At 37.6% G+C, this 23,181-nt stretch overlaps 1 pseudogene; it reads left to right on the forward strand.

Moving 5' to 3' along the window:
- Nucleotides 1-229: 229 nt before the first annotated feature.
- On the forward strand, nt 230-22,181 carry LOC148013946 (transcription factor LRL3-like; annotated as a pseudogene).
- The last annotated feature ends 1,000 nt before the right edge of the window (nt 22,182-23,181 follow it).

A 23,181-nucleotide genomic window follows, 5' to 3' on the forward strand; every position in this document is an offset into this window, starting at 1 on the left:
CAACTGTCATGAAAGGGTCTTCACACACCCTGCCCTAGAACTGCATTACTGTTAGTCATTTGCTTAATTATTCTTACACCATGTTATGAAGTTCATGTCGCAAAAGCTCCTCTACTAGTCCATTGTCTTCAAGGAAAGAAGGCTCAGGAAGCTGTCAACATCATCGGTGCACGGGAGACCACCTAGTGTTGGATCAAGAAGTCTACTTGTTATTAGTGACTTTTGAAAGATGCAGACAATTCAAGGTATTTCAATGCCACAATATGACAGCCATACAGGTATGGCACAGTATCAAGGTGTAGTTGGTGGTGTTGCTGGGGCACTAAAGCCACACATAAGATCTCGAAGAGGTCAAGCAATTAATCCCCACAATATTGCTGAGCGGCTCCAGTGGGAAAGGATAGTAGAACGAATGAAGGCGCCTCAAGAGTTGGTTCCGAATTCTAATGAGACTGACAAGGCATCAATGCTTGATGAAATTATGGAGTATGTCAAGTTTCTGCAAGTACAAGTGAAGGTCCTTAGTATGAGCAGGCTTGGAGGTGCTGCAAGAATTGCACCACTTGTTGCATATCTACCTATTGAGGGAAAGAACACATTGGTAGCAGCAGCATTGGGCCAAAACTCAAGGCCTTCTCAAGATGCCATGGCAGCACCTGAACATGAAGTTGCAAGTCTCATGGAAGAAGATATGGGCAGGGCCATGCAATACCTTCAAAGCAAGGGCTTGTGTCTCGTGCCCATATCATTGGCCACGGCAATTTCAACTACCAATTCAAGCCAAACATCAAACAGTCACAGGAAGAGCAAGGACTTGGCAGTAGTGAATAGTTACAAATGGGAATGTTATCCTCATTCCTTGCACACAACAACAATGTGGATGCAAGCTTGGCTGTGCCACCTACTACATCGGCATATGGAATTAATGCCTCAAATGTGCCTGTGGCCATGATACCCAAAATGGGGATGTTCCATGGCAACACTGTGAGAAGCTCAAGAAGAAGCACACCAGAGCTGTAAAGTGCTTGTTTACTACTAAGAACAGACGATCCAATGGTTGGATCACAACCAGCTAGCTCGTTCCGAGGATTCTGATGACTAGATGAAGGGGCTAGAGACCATCTACAACCCCATCATTGGAATGGGATTTTTGACAGAGACTTCCCTTCTTCACCTAGACTGCATGGCGTTTAAGCGGGCCTCTCTCAACTGTGCCAGTTCTTGCTATTCATTGCCTCTGTCCTTCAAAATCACTTAGTGGCTGCTACAAAAAAGCCCACCAGCAACAACTGGGTAGCTGATGCTACCATGGATTCTGAAGTAGAGCCATTGAATATCTAGACTTCTCCACACAAAAAAACTCATCGACCAAGAAACACTAACCAAGAAACATCCTAGAGACATGACGGAATGAGGTTTAGGAATTTACTTTGTGGCTGAGATTTTGTGACACCTCAGGCAGTGGGAAAGCCTTACGTTACTCATTCCAAGTTGTGAAGTTGTGGAAGATAAACATCAATTAGTCTAATTCCTGCACAAGATGAAACCTCTGGGGAAAGTGAATCTAACGAAGAAGAAGCATTGCATTCCTCACTAATGCATAAATTTTAACAGTGTTAGCACTTCAACTACAGGTAGAAATGGCCTCTCCTTTTTCAAGTTAGAGGGCCCTTATATCTGTGCTGTCTAAAGAGCCTGCTACAAATCTACCATTTTGAAGACAAGAAACCACAAAAATGCTCCTATAGATCTGCCATTTTGCTACATATGTGCCATTTTGAAGACAAGAAACCACAGAAATGCTCCTACAAATTTGTCAGAGAGAGAACTAGGGAGAGAGAAAGAGGAGAGAGAAAGACTGCAGGAAGAGAGAGAAATAGAGTGATGAGGAGAGAGAAAGACTAGAATTGGAGAGAGAAAGACAGGAAAGATGAAGAAGCCATGGAAGCTTGGAGCAAGAAGGGAGAGAAAGATTGTAAATGTATTGATATGTCAAAAGATGTGAAAAATTACAACTTCTCTCCTTATATACCAGTGTCTATGTTACATGGCATATTATTAACATTCTAACTATTCCCAGGTTCTTACAATCCATCCCTTCCCAAAAGTTTTTGTCCTCAAAAACAAACCTAGAAAGAACTAAAGGAGAGATGGATAGAACAGAGTACTACTCTGTTTTACAGCTTACAAATGGGAGATGAGTGAAGAATTATCATTACAAGGGCTGAATTTGAAGAACGGAAGGAGGACCCCGCTATATACATGATTTGAAGAACTTTAGAAGCCATTGGAGCCATAGAATCTTCAACAAATAATTTCAGAAGAAAGTAGACAGCTTGCTGAAATAACAGTCCCTACTGAACCAAATCTGCCATAACTTTTGATAGAAGTGTCCAAATGAGACGTACCACATATCAAAACGAAGCTCTTGAAGAGTACTTTAAGCTCATGTAGATAGCTCAATTCTGAAAATGAGGTACGACAAAAACTGTTCTAGAACAGCGTGCTGTCGTGAACCAGTCTGTACCAATACTAGCTCCATAAGCAATAGGCTTCAGCCACCAATGTATCCTTCAAGTATGGATACTCATCCAATATTGAATCAGGTCTCCAAGAAGCCTCTTCAGAGGGTAAACCTCTCCATTTAATCAAATATTCCACAATAGAACGTGATCGAAGCTTCTTTTCACGCAGACCTATAACAGCCTCTAGGATGTACTGAACAATACCATCTTCATCAATAGGTGGCAGCTCATCAACTAAATCCACTGGATCACCATAATAGGGCTTGAGCTGACTAACATGGAAGACGTTATGAATCTTTGTAGAAGAGGGAAGCTCTAGTCTGTATGTCAAATCTCCAATCCGCTTAAGGATCCTGTAAGGGCCATAGAATCTGTGGGCAAGCTTATTACTGGATCCATCTTTCAATGTAGAGTACTTGGATTTGGGCACCTTCAACAAAACCAGCTCTCCTTCCTGGAACTCTAAAGGCCTCCTCTTCTCATCAGCATACATCTTCATCTGATCTTGAGCCTTTCTTAGATTCACCTTGCATTGCTGAAGAAGGGTCTGCATTCTTTCCAACTCTTCCTTCCCATGAGGGTTGATCTTTTCGTTAAAAATGACTGTGGGTAGGGGCACCTTGTAACCATACAAAGCCTCAAAGGGTGAAACTCCTATGCTCGCATGAGTGGAATTATTATAAGCAAACTCAGCCAGGTGTAACCAAGAATCCCATGAGGTTTGGACATCATAGCAAAAATGGTGAAGATAAGTCTCCAACCATTTATTAACTCTCTCTTTCTGTCCATCAGTTTGGGGATGATAAGCTGTAGATGGAGCCAACTTAGTACCCATAGATGTAAATACCGCTTGCCAAAAGTTACTCATAAACTTTGAGTCCTTATCATGGACAATCACCTGCGCTAATCCATGTAATCTGAAAGTATGCTCCATAAACTGGTTGGCCACCTGAGAAGCAGTAAACTGAATTTTTGTTGGGATAAAATGAGCTGCTTTGGTGAGTCTGTCAACCACTACATAAATACTATTCCACCCCTTCTTAGTAGTAGGTAAGCCAGTGATAAAGTCCATAGTAATACGAGTCCATTTACCCGTAGGAATAGGCAATGGCTGCAATAAACCTGCTGGCTTATGGGTGCTATCCTTATTTTGCTGACAAGGCATACACTTCATAACGAAGTCCTTGACATCTTTCCACAGTCCTTTCCAATAAAAGCTCTTGCTGATCTTGTCATAAGTCTTGAAAACTCCCAAGTCTCCAGCTAAAGGCGAAGAATGCAACTCCTCCATAATTTTTCGCTTGAAAGAAGAAGTAGAGGGAATAACAATCTTGCCCTTCCACCAAATAAGACCATATTTAAGCTGGTAATGTGAGTTTTCTTCCATAAGACCTTGCTGTAATTTTTGAAAGATTTGGCTGAATTCCTCATCTAAGAGATATGCCTCTTGTAGCTCTTCAATCCAATCACTATGTAATTCTGTCATGGCTGATACTTTGCAGGCCCACATACGAGAGAGAGAATCAGCCACTATGTTATCTTTGCCCCTTGTATGAGTGATGTCAAAGTCATAATTTTGTAATGTTGCTACCCATCGTTGTTGCTTTGGAGTTAGATTTGACTGAGTAAGGAAATACTTGAGTACGCGATGATCACTATGTACTCTGAATCAACTGCCATATAAGTAATGGTGCCATTTCTTGATTGCATGGAGAATAGCCAACATTTCCTTGTCATAAACATTCATGGCCATCTCCTTATCAGTAAGCTTACGGCTTTCAAATGCAATTACTCCATGCTCCTGAAGCAAAACAGCCCCAATGCCACGGCCACTAGCATCACACTGTATAGTAAATTCTTTAGAGAAATCCGGGCATACAAGAATAGGAGTAGAGGTAAGTAATTCCTTTAACTGGTTGAAGCTGCTATCTGCAAGAGCATCCCAAAAGAAAGCCTCTTTCTTCAACCTGTCAGTTAAAGGGGCTGCAATTGTCGCATAATGCTTTATAAATCTGCGATAGAATGAAGATAGACCAAGAAATCCTCTAAGAGAGGTAGTAGTAGTAGGAGTTGGCCAATCTTTTATGCATTGCACCTTCTTGGGATCAGCTTGTATTCCTTTTTCACTGACTATATATCCCAAGTATTCCACTTCAGTCTGCATGAAAGAACACTTCTTCTCCTTAGCAAAAAGCCTATGATGTCTCAACACATCAAAAACCTTCCTCATATGCGACAAATGATCCTGAAAAGTCTTGTTGTAGATCAAAATGTCGTCGAAGAACACCAAGACAAACTGAAATAGGAAAGGTTGTAGAATCTTATTCATCAGGCTTTGAAAGGTAGCTGGAGCGTTTGTAAGGCCGAATGGTATCACCAAGAAATGGTAGAGCCCACGATCAGTCCTAAAAGCAGTCTTGACCTCATCACCCTCTCTCATGCGAATCTGATGATACCCTGATCTCAAATCAATCTTCGTGAAGAATCGAGCCCCCTCAAGCTCATCAAGAAAATCATCTATCCTGGATATAGGATACCTGTTCTTCATTGTTATCTTATTGAGATCCCTGTAGCCAATGCACATTCTGAAAGATCCATCTTTCTTTTTGACTAACAGGACTGGGGATGCATAAGGTGAAGAACTGGGTTCAATAAATCCCATTTCAAGAAGCTCTTTGATTTGCTTGGCTACTTCCTCTCGTTCACATTTTGATAGTCTGTAAGGTGGCTTATTGATTGTCTTTGAGTTGGGTTCCAAATCAATGGGATGATCCACCACTCTCTTAGGAGGCAATGAAGTAGGTACTTCAAATAAATCTCTATACTCCTCAAGAAGAGCTGTCAAGGCTGGATGGTTTGCTGAATTATTGGGCTGATCCTGTGTTTCTTTGTTCAAATGCAATACAAATATCTGTGAATGCTTTTTGTACTCTTTCTTGAGTTGTTGAATGGTGATAAGCTGAAAATCAGATCTACTAGGGATCCCTTGTAAACGGATGAGCTATCCATTGGAGAAAAACTCCATATATAACTGTGAGAAATCCATAGTAATCCTGCCTAAGGTCATCAACCAATCACAACCAAGTACAATATCTATGGGCCCCATTTCCAAAGTGATCAGGTTTACTTTGACTTCAAAATTTTCAGCCATCTGCAAAGAAACCTGTGGGCAAATCTGCGTACTGGTTTCCTCTTCACCATTAGCCATTTGTACTCGAATAGGCTGCTGTAAGTCAGTGGGAACACAATTCAACTTGTACATAATAGATTTATTTACAAAACTGTGAGTACTACCACTATCTATCAAGATGAACACTGGCTTTCCACATATGCTTCCCTTCATACGAAGTGTATTGGGGCTCTTAGATCCCGTCCAAGCATCCATAGAGATAGAACAATTAGTGGCAGCAGGCAACTCATTACAAAATCCACCAGGATCAAATGGGATATCACCGCCTGGATCAAAAGGAAAAGAGTCAGATGGATCATAGAAGTACTCCTGTCCACCATCATCCTCAAAATCTTTATTTTTAGCATTGATTGTGACTGCATTAACTTCATCTATGTCATTTTCAAAGTCCTCAAGAACTAGCATACTCTGAATTTTTGGCTTGGCATTTTTGTATACACACTTTGAAGCATGGTCAGGAGTATACTTTTCTCCACACTTGAAGCATAAGCCTTTGTCCTTTCTTTCCTTGTAAAGATCCATGGGAATATTTCTAGAATTTGTATTGGCTGAAGTAGACTTAGGCTTATTGTCACCTTGCTTAAATTCAACCTTTGGACTATTTGCTGTCCTGAAATTGCTTTGAAGCCTAGAAGCATTAAATGGAGGATAAGTTGGTATCCGTAAGCTCCCACTAGGCATATGATTGCTGCCATAATTGTTACCAACTTGCCCTTGCTTTAAAACAGTCCTTGGCTGTCCATAACTTGGCTGAAATGAAGACTCTTTCTTATACTTCCTTCCATAGCGCTCTGCAAGCTCAATAGCCTTGAAAAGTAAAGTAGGATTCTACGCCATAACATCAGCTGACAAGGATGGTTCTAAACCATACATGAACTTGTGTAACTTGGCCTCATCACTGATGTTTTCCACATACATGGTCAAGTTGAGGAATTGGTTTGTATATTCTCTTACACTTAGGCCCCTTTGTTCCAAACCATACCATCTTCGTTCTAACTTCTCTTTTTCAAGAGGTGAAACAAAGACTTCAGCATAAGTGCCTTGAAAGCTTCCCAATTCTCAATAAGTACATTCTCTTTCTTGATATACCTCCACCAAGTGTGGGCAAATCCTTCTAAGTGCAAGGAGGCAAAGTGTATCTTCATAACATCAGTTTTAGGAAATATGTCAAAATAAGACTCCATCTTAGAGGTCCATTCCTCTAATTCTGATGGTGAAGATGACTAGCCATTGAATTTGGATAAAACAATTTTGTCCTTGAATTCTCTATCATGGAAGGGTTGCTGTCCCAAAACTGGCTGATCAGAATTTCCAAGTACAGAACCTCCAAATTGAGACTGATATCTTCCAACAGGTGGCTGAGAATTACCATGTAATCTTCCTGTTGGTAAAGCACCCCTAGAATGCTGAGTATGCAATCCAAAAGCTTGAGTATTGGCTCCGTTCAAACTGCCCAAATAGTCATCATGCCTTTGTGAATCTTCTCCCACTTCATACTAACTATTTGGAATACCTCTTCTTCCAATGATTACATCTCCATGACCATTTTGGTTGGATAGCTGAAGTGGGACTGAAGGGTCAGTATTTGAACAGGCCTTCTCATTAGCTTCTTTTGATGCCACTTGTAATTGTAAAAGTTTAGAGATTTTTGCCATGAGTAGGTCGTTGGACATTACCAATCTATCAATAGAAGCCTTGGTCTGATCAGTAGATTGAACCACCTGATCCATTCTTGACAGCATGGCCTCATGTCGCTCTCTATGCCTTAGTTCATGGGCACACAAAGTATCATTGAGTATAATGATTTCTCCTTGTTGAGGCTCTTCAAGGTTCTCTTGAAGTGTGCTTTCCATCATGAAATCCCTGATTTGTTGTGCATAATCCTCCTGGACCTTATTTTTGCCTTTATGTCCTGCCATACTAGTGCAGTCCTGCAATACCCCCTGTCAGTAAAACGGCTATAACTTTGGCTAGAAAACTCCGATCGCAAAACTTTTTTATGTGAATCGAAGCTAACAATGCCCTCTTCGAGATGAGCTATAGCACGCTATAACAGGTTTAGGACAGAAAATTTTGTAACTGAATTTCAGAGTTTGAACTGTCCAGTCCTGCACCCTGTTTAGACCTGTAAGTGCCCTGTTTTGACCCTGTAATGCAAGAAAGTAACCTCAAATGGCTACCAAACCCTGCAAAGGGGTATATAGGACTTGTGGGTACCCTGTAGTACCTGCACCTGTGCTTCAGTATCAAAGGGTGTTCCTGTATCCACCTGTAAATACCCTGTGGGTAACCTGAAAATGCCCTGTTTTACCCTGTTTTAATCTAGTAGGTACTTGAGTCGTTGGAAAGTCTTCAATCTTCAATTCTCCACTCGCTGTACCTATGTGAGGGATAAAACGGCAGGACGGGCTCCCTACACGGGCTTCCAATCACCGGGAGGTAGGCAAAGTTCCCCCCGGGTCGGTTGGTTGCACCCCTTCGGGATCTTCGATAGTGAGGGAGGGTCACCTCTCTTTTGTCCCACTATCTCCCCCGGCATCCACCTTTTTCCTCGGTGGGAATATCAACATGGCAGAGGCTAGTGTGCTAAGCAATCAGCATGATATGCAATTGAAAAATATCCATTCAGCCTTTCATGAGATGCAATTGATTGATAAGAAAACTTGAGATGGGAGAAGGGTTTTACCTATGCAATTCAGTGACTCACTGATTGCTAGTACTTACCCTTTTACAATTTTCCAATTTAGGCAAAAGAGAATCAACCAATCAATTGGATTAGAGTAAACAAAGGAATCAATCAATGTATTCAGTCAATAGGATTCAAATGTTATACTGAAATCTGAGATTGAGGCCTTTCATTCACTGATTGAAGCTAATATGCATTAGTCAAGCATTGTATTCTTGAATAGATGAATTCAAGCAAAGGTTGGCTGAGAATTTGATGAAAATGTTCAATTCTTTAATCTCTCAGTCAAATGGCTTAAGCTCAGCAATTGGATTAATGAGAGAGATTAAAAATTGAAGAGAAATACCTTGACATGGTTGAAAATAACTTGCCAAATGCTTGATAGGGCTCCCGGTTGTCCAATGTTAGCAAAATAATCCATAAGGCTTGCTTATCTGATGGTTGAGACCAATCTTGAAGCTTCAAATGCTTGAAATTGAAGCATTAAACCCGTTTTCCCCAAATTTTTGCTCCATAGAAGCTCTTGATCTTCAATCTTAAGCCATCTCGTACTTAATCCTTGCAATTTGTTGAAGAATCCTTGCTGAAATGATTCCATGGGCCAAAAGGATGAAGAATCTTCAAGAAATTGTCAAGCAATGGAAGCTTGGGCTGAAGCTTTCATGGCTGCCCATGGATTGTTCATGTAGGGTTTTAGGAAGAGCTGAAGAATCCTTGAATGGAGCCGAGAGCCTTAATCTTGCTGAGGATTATGATTGAAATGGACCAGGAACAATGCCAAGGCTGAGGGGAAGCAAGCTGAGCAGAAGGCAGGGCTAGAATCAGCCCGAAAATTGCGCTGCAATTTTTGGGGCTGTTTCCTGCTCCATGGTTGAGGCAAAACTGAGCAACCTTGTGCTCATTCTGAAGATCTTGATCTGAGGGAACTATTCCAAGTAATGGTTGGCCAAGAAACTCAGGGGTTTGAGAGAGATGAACTGATCTTTAGGGCTGATCTTCCATGAAACCTGCAGGAAACTCCAGGAAAGGGGAAAGAGAAACCCCTCTTTTCAAAGTAACCACAGTTTGTTCTCAAACTAAGCCCAGTTAACCATCCTTTACCCTAGTTACCTCCATTTTTGCATAAATTTTGATGACGTCCAACCATTTAAGCCTTTACCCGCCATATTTGACCTTGAATATCTCCAGATGTAGTCATTGCTAATTGTAGTTGTCCTGCAACACTCCACTAGTCACTATCTTGTACCATTTTTGTCTGAAATTGGTTTTGAAATAGGAAAATAGGAGTGAAAATGGAAGAAAATAATGGATCAAAGACTGAAGCTCTGATACCACTTGTCAGAGAGAGAACTAGGGAGAGAGAAAGAGGAGAGAGAAAGACTGCAGAGGAGAGAGAAAGACTGCAGGAAGAGAGAGAAATAGAGTGACGAGGAGAGAGAAAGACTAGAACTGGAGAGAGAAAGACAGGAAAGATGAAGAAGCCATGGAAGCTTGGAGCAAGAAGGGAGAGAAAGATTGTAAATGTATTGATATGTCAAAAGATGTAAAAAATTACAACTTCTCTCCTTATATACCAGTGTCTATGTGACATGGAATATTATTAGCATTCTAACTATTCCCAGCTTCTTACAAAATCTGCCATTTTTTAAGACAAGAAACCATTGAAATGCTCCCTTTGCCTAGACAACAGATTGTGATACCGAGATCAAGAACTTAGCATGCCTTCAGTTTGTGAAAATTCCAGGAGTTCATATCAAGAGGCTAGCAAATAGATTTTTGTGTTTGAAGACCTTGACAGCGAGCTGAGTGCCATCTGGAAAGAAGGATCTGTAAACTATTGCAAACTTGCCTTTCCCCAAGACAGGCCAGTGTCAAAGAAGCCTTTGAGGTAGGGAAGCAAAGATCTAGGGGAGAAATGAAGGTCTAGGAAGTATACTCCATGGAAACCATAGGAAAGCTTAGGAGAAGAAGAAGAAGACTTCTTTTACAAAAAGTAACTGCAACCAAAGCCTTCACTAACTCTTGTAACACCCTCTTTTGACATTGGTCCCTTCAAAATAGCTTGTGAATGAAAACGAACTGTTAATTTTAGTGATCGCCTCCATTTTACCTCCAACTTCTGTGAATTCCTTCAATGCAACCTGTCTTCTCCTTGGGAATGTCCACTGGTTAATGCACTACTACATGTAAGTCTGTAACCCTAGTACTTGTCTACCATAGGTGACTTGATTAAAGAAATAGGAAAAATTAGTTGAAATGTAACCAAACTTGGATCAAGAAGCCTAAGCTCTGATACCATTGTAAGAGAGAGGACAGAAGAGAGAGGACAGAAGAGAGAGAAAGAAGAGAGAGAGAGACTGTAAAAGAGAGAGAAGAGAGAGAAAGACAGAAGAGGAGAGAGAAATGGCTGGCAGGCATGGAAGGATAGGGAAGAAGGTGAAGAAGGTGAAAGGATAGATGTATATTCATAAATTGGTCCCATGCCAATGTCCTTCACACCTTTTATACCTAGGTCAGTGTGACACTAGGTATTTCCCTCCATTACAATGTCTTTGTTCCATTCAACTCTTTATGAGAGCGCTTTTCTCAAAGCTCTTAAGTTGTTGCCAAGCAGCACCTACATGAGGGGATTAGCACCTTCAATGGTTGTATCTTATGTGCATGTTGATCGAATGAGTGCCTTAAAAGGTTCTCCATTATTAACCCAGGGCACACTCCTAAGAGCAAATCTTGGGCGGAAGGTTGAGAGGAACACTTATCCTTTTTGGGCATGAGACTTGCATGTGTGAATGTGGGTGATGCCGTATGTGGGTGATGCCACAATATTCATATCTCAAGTGTTAATGTTTACATTAATTGAATATTTAATGGAAATTTAATGATTAAATTTTTATTATGACTACGTCTATTTATTCAGTTAATTATTTTTCTAACATGATTTTATGAATTTTTGGTTGCTAATGTGTAGAGCAAGATGAATTGGATATTCACAACAAGTGCAATTTATTACAAAGATTTTTTCATTAAACTATTTAAATAAGACACACTGTCATTTATTCTAAGGCACGCATACATCACCTTTGTAAATATTTATTGATATTTGAGACTTTAGGACATATATTGTAGATATCTTTAAAATATTTTATGGCTCTCAGCAATTGTGGATTGTGTAATTGATTGTAACCATTGATTTCGTTAACTCAAACTCTTTTGCAAAAAGAGATATTGTAAAGGGCCTATATTTTGGCAAAGCAAGATTCACTTTAATACTATAAATACGGCATGGAGGAGAAGCCAACTCCATGTGTGGGAGAAAATTGCACCCAATAGTGTGTTGCTCAAATTTTACTTACTCTTATTTTAGTCTATTTTGAGTTTTATGAGTCGTTCTTTCAATTTTTATAGAAGTCTTGTTTGATTCGCTACACACAGTCTTGCATCTAATTTGCACAACAGTTGTATCAGAGCTTAGCTTACATCTAGAGCTTCCAATTGCCTATCTTCTTGTGCGAAGGCAATCTCTCTAGAGCAATCAGGCTCTATGGTCCATCTTTGCTCAAATTGACTACACAAATGGATTCCTAGGGCTTCAAAACCCGAAATCCCTCTATCTCTATTGAGAAATTTTGCAGTTTAGACCAAGACTAAAAGTTTCAACCCTCTCTCTCATGGCACCATTATTCTAAGATTCTTTGATTTCAAGAGGGTATAGATAATTTTAATTATCTTTATAACATCATATTAGTGAATTTCAGAATCTCCCAATTTCCATTTTTGAAAATTAAAAAAGAGGGGCATGGAAAACATGTCCGTAAGTTTCTTAAAACCCTATCATGTGACCTATCATTGGAAAGTGCTTGAAAAATGGGATCTAAAGAGCCATAAAGCACTCATTTTGGAGAAATGGTGTTCAACTTATGGGAAATCCAAAGTTTTGACCATGTGTCCCAAACTTGTGGGAAATTCCCATATTCCCCAATATGGAGTTTTATTATTAAGCTTGATTAAGCTTAAAGAAGCTTAAAAGCTTCAACTTGAATTTCGTGGGGGAGGGTTGTTTTTTGGCCATCGACTAAAGAAAATGGTGCCATATTCAAGTCCTACAAAGCCAAGTTTTAGTCAATTAAGACTAAAAGCCTTAAATAATCCCTTCTAACTTCACCAACTTTAAGTTATTTACTCCAAGTCACATGTACACCATCCAGATCACCTTAAAACATCTTTGATTTTCAACCTCTAACAGGTGATTCTTATGCGATCACTTTGGGGTTGTGGAACCTCATAAAAATATTATCAAATTTTATTGTCTTTATTTTCTATTCAATCTTATTATTTTTCCAAGAAGCTAATCTTTATTTTGGTGCTTACACATCAAAATTCTATTGTTATGGGTAAAGCATCTCTTCAAGGTGTCTTTATTATTTGGATATCTTCATCAAGTCATTTACAATCATTATGTCTCATGAAGGCCCAAGTTTTGATTTTGCATTACCACTTCCTGAGTTAACCATGGAGCAATGCATGTATTTATTGGCCATGAAACTAGAAGAAAAGCATCAACATCGAGCCTAAGAGTTGCGATCTGTCAAGCATCCATCCTCTCAATTTTCTTCTAACAATGACGCTTTGGTCCGTACCATGGATGCCACCTCGAAGCTCAATCCAATCATAAAGAGGCAAAGATAAGCAAAAATACCTTTAAATGTAATACTTATGATGGTATTAAAGATGGCCGTAGAGTTCTCTCTTGGTTAAGTCAATTGGACTCACATATTGATAATGAAAGTTATGTTGAAAATGAAAAAATCACGTGTGCTTTATCGACAAAGCTTCTTTAGGGTGGGATGTCACATGCAAGAGTACTAATTGTCCTCTTATGTGGGAATCATTCCATAAGAAGGTTCTTACAAATTTTATTCTTGCCCTATTTGAGCTTCGCATGCAACAAAAATGGGATGTCTTTATGCAGTGAGAATGAGATACCATTCCTCAGTACACTGAGAGATTCTAGAATAATTTGCTACAACTTCAAATGGTCGAGCCTATAGTTGAAGCAACATTTAAAAGCAAGTATATGTTTCGCCTTCTTCAGTTTTTCCAAGCTGAAGTCAACATGTTTTAACGCAACACATTGGACAAGTCTGTTTCTTTGGCACATGACACCGAGAAGAAACAAACTAAAGATTGGTAATAATTTATAGCTTCCATAAAATATAATAAGGGTAACACTAATTCTTGTTTTAATTCTTTTTGTACTTCCAATTTTCAATTTGGAAAGAATCGTTCCAATCGTCAACCTTGGATGAGAAATCTTTATAATAATGCAAGCCAATCTAATCCCAAGATTTCTCCTCTGCCTATTACTAAGCAATCTGAACCTAAAAATGTTAATTCAACTGTATGAAATACCAATTCCAATTATGTAATTTGCTAAAAATGTAATCATTCTATCCATATTGCGAGTTGTTGTTCTGTGGCCAACACTCATAATTGGAAAAAGCCCACTATATATCTAAATTATCTCAGAGTTGATGAAGCAATGGAAGTCCTCAAAGCAATACTAAATTTTGATAAAGCCATGCTTATGGGAGAAAAATCTAACAACATTAATGAACCTACTAAAATATTTTCTACCCATGCTTTATTGAAAATGAGATGTAGAATCCATAACTATAAAGTGATTGTTTTGCATGATGGCGAAAGTACGCATGACTTTGTTTCAAAATAGGTAGTAAAATGTTTACAACTTAAAACTATTACATCTACTTATGAAATTAAGGTTGTATTCTTAGGGCAATGATATAATAGAACTAAAAGAGTAAATGGATTAGAATTTTGCACTAGAACTTATAGAGGGAAAAAAATATAGTAGTATCTTTGCAATCTATCGATGTAATTTTAGGTATACCTTAGCGGTAACAATTTAGTCCTACTCTTAATTATGATATGCATTCAATACATATAGAACATAAATGTAAACTTATTTTTCTTGAAGGAATAAGACGAAGCATGCCATTCGAAAATAATCAAAAGCTTTTCTCATTTTACTTAATGAAGTCGAAGCTGCCAATTTTAAATTGTTCATAAGACATTAAAATTTTATTAATAAATTTTGTGTTTATTTTCATTTTGATTTGTTTCTTCAACTTTCTCCATCACGACCCGAGGATCATCAAATTGACCTTCTACTTGGTAGTCAACCTTCATATAAAGCTCTTTATCACCATAATTAGGTAGAGCAAAAAGAAATCCAAAAACTGGTTGAAGAGTTATCAAATAGAAAATTTATTAGACCTAGTAGTTCACCTTTTGGAGCTCTCGTTCTTTTAGTAGAGAAAAAGAATCAAACCTATCGAATGTGCATAAACTATAGAGCTCTAAATAAAATTATTGTTAAAAACCGATATCGGATTCCTCATGTGGATGATCAATGAGACAAATTGCAAGGTACTACTCTGTTTGGAAAATTTGACCTTAACTCCAGTTATCATCAAGCACGCATGGCTACCCCTTACATTTATAAAAGTGCCTTTAGAACTCAATTTGGCCATTACAAAATTCTAGTAATGTCCTTCGGTCATTTTAACGTAGCTATCACTTTTAGTAGAATGATGAATTGAATATTTCTAAATTTTCAACATTGTGTTATTTTCTTTTTCAATGATATCCTTGTGTTTAGTAAAACTAAAAGAAAACATAAACATCATTTATCTTTAATTTTTGGTTTACTAAAACAAAATCATCTTTTTGCTAACCTAGAAAACAAAACTTTCTTTCAAATAGAAGTTGAATACATAGGTCATATTGTGTCTGCTAAAGGAATTCAAGTTTATTTACGCAAAATTAAGGCTATTAATACATGGCCTAGAACAAAAAATGTGCATGAAGTCTAGGTTTAGCCTGTTTTTATCATAAACTTGTTAGAGACTTTTCATGATTTTCTTTTCCATTAAGTATATTATTAAAGAAAGATCTTGTATTTCATTAGGATGACAATCAACAATGATCTTTTGATTTACTAAAGCATGCATTGACTCATGCACTTGTCTTACAACTCCCTCACTTCAATAGACCATTCTTCCTAGTCGTTACTAACGCTAGTGGTTCTCGTATTAAAGCTATCTTAATGCAAGATGATCATCCAATGGCATAATTTAGTTGTAAATTGAAACATTTTCAACTTAAGTATAATACATATGACAATGAACTTTTAGCTGCAGTACATGTGTTACCATATGGAAACATTACTTTATGGATTTAGAATTTATGATTAAGACAAATCAACAAACCATATATTTTTAGAACTCATATTTTCATGATGTACCTTGGTTGAATTTGTCTCGAAACCAATGGATTCTTGTTAATATTTTTTTATCAATGATGGATTTCTCTTTTATGAAAAATGTTTGTACATTACTCAACCCTTTCATCATATTGTTCTCCAAGAAGTTCACAATCCACCTTATATGGGACATCGTAGTATCATCAACAAGATTTTTGTTAGTCTCATATGAATCAAGATGTTTCTACCTTTGTTCTGAATATCTTGTTTGTCAATGAATTAAATGACATCACGGTAAGTAGTATGGCTTGTTAATGCCTTTATCTATTTCTAGCTCACCTTGGCAACAAATATGAATGGACTAAATTACTCGTTTGCCACTCACTTCTTCATGAAATAATATGCTTTGGAATATTATCGATCGACTAAGTAAGCGATCATATTTTATTTCATGCAAGAAAACTCTACTTGCTTCACAAGTTGTTAATCTTTTTCTTAAGCATATCTTTGTACATCATGGTTTGCCACACATTATTGTATCTAATTGTGATTCCCATTTTTGCAATAACTTTTGGATCAATTTGTTTTCTAACATTTGTACTGAAATTGATTTTGCTCAATCTTTCGTCTTGAAAGTAATGGCAAAATTGAAGCCATTAATAGGACGATTCTTGATTTGATTCGTGCTTATACTATTTCTTCACATACTACATGGGACCAACATTTGCATCTTTTACAATTTGCTTATAATAATACACTTGACTCTGCCACCAACAAAGTACCTTTTGAAAATTTCTATGGTCACAAAATGCCAACACCAACATTTCATTTTATAAGTCAGAAAGTTCATTCTGCTCTATTGATGATTGGATTCATACTCATTCTACTATTTTTGAACAAGTTAAGTAATTTATTGCCAAGGCCCAGCAATCATATGTTAGAAAATCTAATAAGAAATGCCAAGCTATGTATTTTAAAGAAGATGATTATGTTTGGTTGTGAATTGAGAAACAAAGATTGCATAGTATTGAGAAGAATTCTAATGTTAAACTTGCATCTAGATTCTATGTACCATTTAAAATTCTTCATTGTATAAATGCTAATGCTTTTAAGTTAGAATTTCCTTCACATTAGAAAATTTATTCTACCTTTCATATTAGTCTTCTCTATCCATTTAAAGGTTCATTACCTATCCATCTTGTATATGATTCTCCGCCATTGCTTGAAGATGATAACGAGCTTTTAATTCATGAATCTATTATTGATATTGATTACATGACCACCAGCACTAGTAATACTTATCCTCACTATCTCGTAAATTTTCTATAGTATCCCTTTGTGGAAGCTCAATGGATGACTGCTCGTGCCTTGCGTGATTATCAACATTTATTGACTCCACATCCGATCAATAGCAATTGAGGATAATTGCTATCCCACCACGGGAGTATGTTGCAAAGAGACACCTACAGGAGGGGACAAGCAACTTCAATGGTTCTCACGTGTGTGCATGTTGATGGGATGAATGCCTTAAATGGTTCTTTGTTAACACGAGACATATTCCTAAGAGAAAATCTTGGGTGGAAGATTGATGGGGAGGCCTATCCTTTCTCAACAAGAGACTTGTACATGAGAACATGAGTGAAGCTTTACGTGGGTGATGCCATGATATTCATATCTCAAGTGTTAACATCTTGCATGAATTGATTATTTAATGGAATTCTAAAGATGAATTGTTTATTATGACTAGCTATACTTATTTAGTTAATTATTTTTATAATATGATTCTTTGAATTTTTTATAGCTGATGTGTAGAGCAAGATGAATTGGATATTTGCGACAGCGCAATTTATTTCAACGACTTTTTCATTAAAATATTTAAATAAAGATGTATCATCGTTTATTCTAAGGCATGCATACATTCACTTTGTAAATATTTATTGATATTCGAGATTTTAGGAGATATATTGTAGATATTTTAGAAATATTAAGGTATGTGTATATCCTCACTGTAAATAGTTCTTGATATTTTAGAATTTAGAAGATATATAGCAAATATTTTAGAAATATATACTTGGGGGCTGTGTAACTGATTGTAACTCAAACTCTTTGGCAAAAAGAGCAATTGTAAAGGGCCTATCTTTGGGCAAAGAAAGATTCACTTTAATATTATAAATACAGCATGGAGGAGATGCATACTCCATGTATGGGGGAAAAGTGAGGGAAATTTGCACCCAATAGTGTATCATCCAAATTTACTTTACTCTTCTTTTAGTCTATTTTGAGTTTTACGAGTCATGCTTTTAATTTTTATAACAAAAGAGAGTAAGAGAAGGCTTCTTTGATTTGCTATGCGTAAGTCTTGCATCAGATTTGTGCAACATAAGCCTTTAAGCTCTTCGTGTTCAAACATTTTAAAATGCATTCCAGTTTACATCTTGCTTTTGTAGCTTAGAAAGTCCTTTGATCAAAACAACATTGATGAAAACATCCTTTAGGATTCCGTAGAAATCTCAAATTATGATTATTATAATTTATGTGACTCAAAAATTTTCATAAGAAGTTTCTCCCTTCTTCTATTCCCTCAATTAGTTAGAATGATTGGAAAGTTCAAAGCTTGTTTCCTTTTCCTACTAGATCTAAGACTAAACTAGTTCTTCCTCACTTATGGTTTTCACACCTTATCAATTGTGACATGTTTACTTTGAGTCTCTAAAGCCTAAATCACACTTCTTTGTTCAAATCCTTTTTTCATGAGCTCTGGTTTTTTTGTATTCATTCCAATTTCTCTTTCCCTAGGTTTGACAAATATCTAGACTTCTCAAAATAATCCATTGGTGTTGATTTTATATTTTTCTAGTACATTTTAAATAAAGCACACAAAAAGTGGGGTTTCACATTCATAACAATATTGGCAAGTGGGTTTTATATACAATGGATAACTTGGATCAATATAGTAGGTATAAACATAGTCTCTAAAATGGGAAATGAAGTAAGGGTGAAAAATATTTCATCCACATTGTGCGTGGAAGAAAAGATCTAAAATATGGTTTCTCATACAAACACACAAAAAATAAAACATAAAAGTGATGTTGCTCAGCACCTACTAAAATCACACCGTGTGACCCTCCTCAAAGGTTATTGACAAATGGATGTACCACATCACGATAGCGTTGCCGCAATGCATAGGGTTGAAGCTCACCACACAGGGGTTTGGCAAGAGAAGAATGTATGGGGGTTCAAGAGCTTAGACTCCAGAGATGGTAGAGATAAGAGAAGGATTGAAGGTTTCAAGCCAAGTTCTTGAAGATAAGTGACAGTAAGGTGAAGGTTCAAGGAGAGGAGTAGATGGAAGAGAAGGGGATCGAAGAGATTGAATATGTAGAAGAATACTTCAAAAAATAATTATAAAATATAGAAGAATACTAACATAGATGAAGCCTGTTAGTTTCTTTCAACATTATGAGAAAATATAACTCTAATAGACAAAAACGTGTACAACATAATACATTCCTCTATGTTACTCAGATCGCCAATCTATTCCTTCCAATGGCTCCAAAAGGGGGGTTAAATACCAGGACACCTAGCCAGAATCCTGCTAGATCACTCCTCATCTCCCACTTTCGAAGTGCTATTCACTACCTAAAAACAGCGATCGTGCGTTGCGCGATTTCGCTTATCTTTCTTTTCACATAAAATCCTCTCAAATTAGCTGAAAGCTACATGCTTTCTTTTACATGTCATCCTAATCTAGAAGTTTTCTATAGTTTAGTAGATTTTTTTACAAGAGATAATATCTAGAATATTAAAAATTGACTAAAATCTAATATTTTTGAATCATAGACATTAACACTAATGTCTAAAATGGCATTGGCTCTCTAAATCTAAAAGGAAGCCACACTTTAGATTTTTTTACATGGTGTGCGCATAGCGGCACGATAGCATGCATGCAATAATATCTTTTAAACATTCGATTGGAAGGGGTTCTATACAAAGAGAATACTGTAAATCTACAATGTCATGTTCCTGAAGAACTTGTCTATATCTCATCTCATGGATTTCATGGAATCAATCTTACTATATGATTGACCTTATTATATCATCTTTGGCTGAAGAAGAAAGGGGTTATGGTTTCATGTTCAAAGAGACTGGATCCACATATCCACCAAGATTTGCTTATGAGATAATAGGATCTTGAAGCACCACGATCCATTGGCATGAATGACTTTTAAATGCAACAGTAAGATTTAGGTTATATTTCTTTTATTGCTCCTTGAAAAACTACAACTTGCGAAAAGTGACGTCCTAAAAAACCATTTGCCTCTATGAAAGGGAAGCTCATTGTGAATGTGAAAAGAAGCAATCCCTTGTCCTTGAAATAAAGCTCGAGGAACCAAATGCTTAAGTATGTGTCCTAGAGGAAGAAGTTTCACAAGTTGGAATCAAAACTCAATGATCTAACCATTACCAAGTCAAGTTGAGATCTCTTTAGAAGCCTTGGAGGACTAAACCCATCTATGTGGAAAAATGTTAATATGATTTTTCCAAATACTATATCATGAGAAGCAATAAGTAAGCATTATTACAATAAAAATGGTGGTTGGGTATAACTAAATAACTTCATGTCAATAAATGAATCATAAAACAAGGCATGACATGTCTCGAAATAGATATGAGTTTCAAGCATATCACAAACATTCAAACCATACATGATCACCCAATGACCTTGGCAATAAACATTCTAGATTGAGAAGACCGCACTTGAAATGCTATGTATCCAATTGTTTGTCAATATTGAACACATGTCAATATAGAGTGTTTCGTGATCTGCAATTCATCCTTGCACCACATTGTTTGGTACTTGTACCATGAGATTGAGAGATCTAGCTCACTTTTTCTAAGGTGGGTGTGTGTCGAAACTTTTAGTACCTCTTGTATATGATCTCCATGGAGTGACACAGCTACATATATAGGTGAAGGTCTTTAATTATGCTTTGCTCATATAGGAAATCCCAAGAAAAGTCACAACCTTTTATAGAGAATATTTGCTTTCTCCACAAACCCACAAACTAGCCTTTTAGACATTCTCTTTGATATGTTTGCCTTTGAACGGGCATGCCTCTTTCATGAGTGCCATGGAATCTAATGTACTATGACCTAACACCTCAAAGCTCGTGCTATTCTTAAAATACATGGGATGCTTATATGAATTGATAGGTCCTTCACATAAACATCGATGGATGATGAAAGAAAGCTAGACGGAATTGATGATGATAAGAAATAGGCTACCTTGGTCATGGGATACGTCATGTTCGTTGGGCAAGGAATGGTTCGCCAATTATTCTTATAGCTTACCTTGCTTATAATATTGTTTTTTGCGAATATTGTACAAACGAAGCGAAGGTTTTGATTTAGCCAACTTAACATGCATGTCATGACATAAAATAATCAATCGTATTTTATCACCAACCATATTTCCCTTTTTACATGAAATATTGTTTCAACAACCTAATCACAACCATTCCGAATCAATTCTCGGTGAACATACAAAGTCATGTTGTTCGTTTAGAACCTTATCTAGGGTGCTTCCATGGGCAAGAGCTTGTTGGTACTCTAACTAGCACGATATGGACTCTTCCGTCATTGATGTGGGAAGATTCGTGATTAGACGCAACCGCCCTAAGAAGATTGATGTGGAAAGGCTCTAATTCCGTCATTGATGTGGAAGTCTAGTGATTAGACGCAACCACCCCAGAAGATGTACGAGGGTACACTGGCCACAACCCTACGGCCTCACACGCACAGTCTCACCTCACACATACACGCACACTCTCTCTCTCGTTCCAGAACCGTATCGAACGACCTTCTTGGTTATTCAAATTTCATCGCTAAATTGAAACCGCGCATGAATACTTATTCTCTCGTAAAGCTCGCTCCATGCGTTACCATGGCATGTAATGATAATCTACATAATCTACTCGATTTATATTCACCTTATTTAGTCTGAGCACACAGAAAGCTGGATGTATCCTGAGCTCGCTTCCTCCTGCATCTCCGATCATATTTTCCAACCACCCGCGTCTCTGCGGTATTATTGAGAAGCAGACTGCTGGCCAGCCGGGATTTGCTGCTTGGACATTATTGGACGACGATAGTACTGGTCTGGACATGAATCGCAAAATTAGGATAGTGAACGACTATATCACGCCATCTTGTGCAGCAGCTATTATTACACCTGCTCGCGGTCCTGTGAAGGCGGATAGCCGGCATCAGCTAAGGTTTGATGGTCTTTCGACTGAATATCAAGATCTCACAGATCACGTCAGGATTAAAGAGTATAATGACAATGTGAGTACTCATGATGGTGTCCATCGCGAGCTTTATAACCTCAATGATATCTTGAATCATGAAGAGAGCAATGCAGGCACAGATCAAAGAGCAAAGAGATATAGTAATATTTCTGCTAATGACCGACATGTGCCGGTCCATCCACAACCCTAGTAGCCGCCAGGTCACCTTCTGCAAGCGTAGGCGCGGCGGTCATCATCTTTTCCCACACCGGCAAGCTCTACGACTTCTCCAACACCAGGTGCGTGCTCTTGTCAACAATTCCTTAGGTGTCTCTACAAGGTTCTACAAAAAGTATTCATAATGTTATGCTTTTTCTAATGTGAGATGATAGTTTTCCCAGCCATCTTTGCATAGGAATTGCTCGACCTATTCATTTCAAACCATGTGAAATTATAAAGTGAAAGACCTTACTATGCAGGACATGAGGGTGACAAACACTAAAAGGAAGGAATATACTAGGTAGTCACATATAAGACCTAGTTCACCACTAGAGCTATAGCTTCCAGGAAAAGGAGATGAGATTTTTCCACATGGAATCAAACCATATATGAACTATTAGGCTACTATGATGACAATTTTTCTTAGAAGCTAAGTCACATGACAATTTATCCCTTTCTCACCTATTTGAATCCCAAGTGGATGCCTAGTCAATGCTATTATCAAGGTTTGTTAGAAAAGAACTCATTTATGCTAGTTGATATTGGGACTTCATGTTATGCAAGACACCTCCATTGCAGGTCTTCTTCTTTGAAGAATCACATAATCATGCTTAACATAGGGTCCTATTATTTGCATACTCCCAGTCTACTAGCTTTCTCACCCCACACTAGCAACTTGAGCCCCTTATAGAAGTTGACTCTCGAGTAAAAGAATCCATTTTCTCAATAGGTATTTCTCTATCCATTATTAAGAGAAGCCTAATTGTGTTGTGTGTCCTTAAAAATATCTTATTTGACTTGGTTATGCCTTCTCAAAGCCTAGAAGGAGCATTGACATCCTTTGGCTACTATTATGTGTCCAATTTGTAGTCTTGATGCTAAACAATAATGACAAAGGGAATACAGGTCAACACGCAAAATCACAACACGCTTGAATTAAGTTAGATTTAGAGAAAGGGATTATGCTTTTAGATTGCATCCGTATTATTTTT

This window comes from Lygodium microphyllum, chromosome 25, assembly GCF_053477565.2.
Source record: "Lygodium microphyllum isolate KBCC chromosome 25, Lygodium_microphyllum_v1.1.10, whole genome shotgun sequence".
Lineage (NCBI taxonomy): Eukaryota > Viridiplantae > Streptophyta > Polypodiopsida > Schizaeales > Lygodiaceae > Lygodium > Lygodium microphyllum.